This window comes from Emydura macquarii, unplaced genomic scaffold (assembly GCF_026122565.2).
Source record: "Emydura macquarii macquarii isolate MOO-44397 ecotype Brisbane River unplaced genomic scaffold, CSIRO-AGI_Emac_v2 contig_1305, whole genome shotgun sequence".
Lineage (NCBI taxonomy): Eukaryota > Metazoa > Chordata > Testudines > Chelidae > Emydura > Emydura macquarii.
The window spans coordinates 2538-4963 of record NW_027131442.1 but is presented as its reverse complement, the minus strand read 5'-3'; the positions used below and the strand labels follow the sequence as shown (position 1 = coordinate 4963).

The 2426-nt window shown below is 42.3% G+C and overlaps 1 pseudogene; it reads right to left on the bottom strand.

Moving 5' to 3' along the window:
- Nucleotides 1-412: 412 nt before the first annotated feature.
- Nucleotides 413-1360, bottom strand: LOC137154829 (olfactory receptor 8U9-like; annotated as a pseudogene).
- Between the last annotated feature and the right edge of the window lie 1066 nt (nucleotides 1361-2426).

The following is a 2426-nucleotide window of genomic DNA, read 5'->3' as shown; positions in this document are numbered from 1 at the left end:
CTGATATAAACCCTCCAGAGAACAGGGAGAACTACAGAGAACCAGCGGCGAGTGCAGATTTCATTTTAGTTCATCCACAGAAATCATGCACTTTACACCTGCAACCATACAGTGACACCAACCCTGGTACAAAAATGGGGGAAATGGGCTAGATATTGAATTACCCCTTCAGCACAATGATACATGCTTTCATTGCCTGTCCCGGATAAGAGTCCCAGCTGGTGTAAATTGGGTAGGCTGTACTGACTTCAATGCAGCTTTGCTGATCTACACTAGTGAAGAGTCCCACCCAATGTATATTGTTACTCAAACACATATGCACCAGCAGACTTCAGGGACATGACAATTCAGCACATGAAATTGCATTGCAATGAAGTGTTCTGTGAGTAGTGTGGTGCTGCTTTAAATGGAGTCAGAAGGAGACTCGCAATTTAGTCATTGCTTTCCTCAGGGCAGCCTTCACCTCCTTGTTCCTCAGGCTGTAGATCAGGGGATTCAGCATTGGGGTCACCAGGGTGTAAAACACCGAGGTCATTTTGTCCGTGTCCATGGAATAGCTGGAGGCAGGCCGTAAATACATGAAGAGAAGGGTCCCATGGAAAATGACCACAGCTATCAGGTGGGAGGCGCAGGTGGAGAAGGCTTTGTGACGGCCCTCGGCAGAGCGGATCCTCAGGATGGTGGCGATGATATAGATGTAGGAGAGAAGGACAGTGACAACGCTGCTCACTAAAATGCAGCTGCTTAAGACGAATAACAAAATTTCATTGATGTGTGTGTCAGAGCAGGAGATTGCCAGCAGTGGGGGGATATCACAAAAGAAATGATTGATGACATTGGAGCTGCAGAATGACAGCTCAAATGTAAACCATGTGTGAATCATTGAATCCACCAAGCTAAGAACATACATCCCAGCCACCAGCTGGTTACAGAGCCTCCTAGACATGGTGACTCTATAGAGCAACGGGCTACAGATGGCCACATAACGGTCATATGCCATCACGGTCAGCAGAAGGCACTCAACATCTGCAAAAGAGCCACAGAAATACATTTGTAGAGCACAAGCATTGTATGAAATCATTTTAGTTTTGGCCAAGAAGTTCTGCAGCATCTTAGGGGAGATTGTTGAGGAATAGCAGAAATCACAGAAAAACAAGTTACTCAGGAAAAATTACATGGGGGTGTGGAGTCTGGGGTCAATCCTGATTAACAAGATCATCCCCAGGTTCCCCACTATGGTGATATAATAGATCAGTAGGAACACTGCAAAGAGGGGGATTTGCAGATCTGGACGATCTGTCAGTCCTGAGAAAATGAACTCAGTCACCATTGATTGATTTCCCTTTTCCATCTCCTCTGAAGAGAGCTCAGGCAGTTGTGTGGTGTGAGTCAATGGATGGCTCAGGAATCCTATCCCTTCTTTAAAATGAGAGAAAATGAAGAGTTGATAGAAGGCAGTTTCTTTAGGGTTACCGCTGCTGATGACTTAGTCCACATAGCCAGATGTTTAGAGCTGGGCATTCCAGTTGTTGGGGTACCATTATAAGCAACTAAATACTAAGGCCCTAAAACTGAGACACCCCTCAGAAAGAAACACAGGGAAATTTCTAATGATGGGGTTTTTTTTGTGGTAATGATTCACAAACAAAACTGGACTTTGAATGAAAAGGGCCTTTGAAAATCGATGTTTAAAAAAAGATAAAGAAACATTGACATTAAAGAGTCAACATGTTTTCCATGCTGTCCCTGTCCTCAAATGGGTGAAGGGGCTCTGATAATATACACATATTGAATAGGATTTTGAAATAGAAAAATGAAGGATTGCCAATGGTAAGATTAAAAGTTTCAATAGCCATATTTTAATAGTTTGTAACTATGTATGGTAAATTAGTTTAAACTAGGTAACACTTAAGCCTTGCTGGCATAAGTGTATTTTTGCCAATTCTTCTTTTACACAGAATTGCTGATCTGCTTAAAATGATATTGCTGATAGAACAAATGTAACATGTCGTGCTGGAAGTTTTGAAGTAGAAAAACACAAACCTGCAACAATAAGAAGCCTTTTACTGGGAAAACCCAGGAACAGATTGACACAAAGCAACATGACATAAAACCTGCATAAACAGCAAAAATGTAGAAGCCAACAACTTCATTGAAGCTTGCGCATGTGTTACGTAAAAAATCAATGGGTGATGTTGTAAAAGCTAACTGGAGAAAAGTTAAGCAATATGGAATGTGAAAATATGAAAATATATAAAAGACTCAGGTGAACAAGTCCCATACAGGAGAAACACGAGGCCAGTAACTGAAGAATGGGACTGAAGGAACAGAGCAGGAAGTCAAAGGAGCCAACTACCATCATATAAGGTGGAAAAATTTCCCGGTGCCTCAGAATGTGGTAATTTGGGCCTCCTACCAGTTGTGTC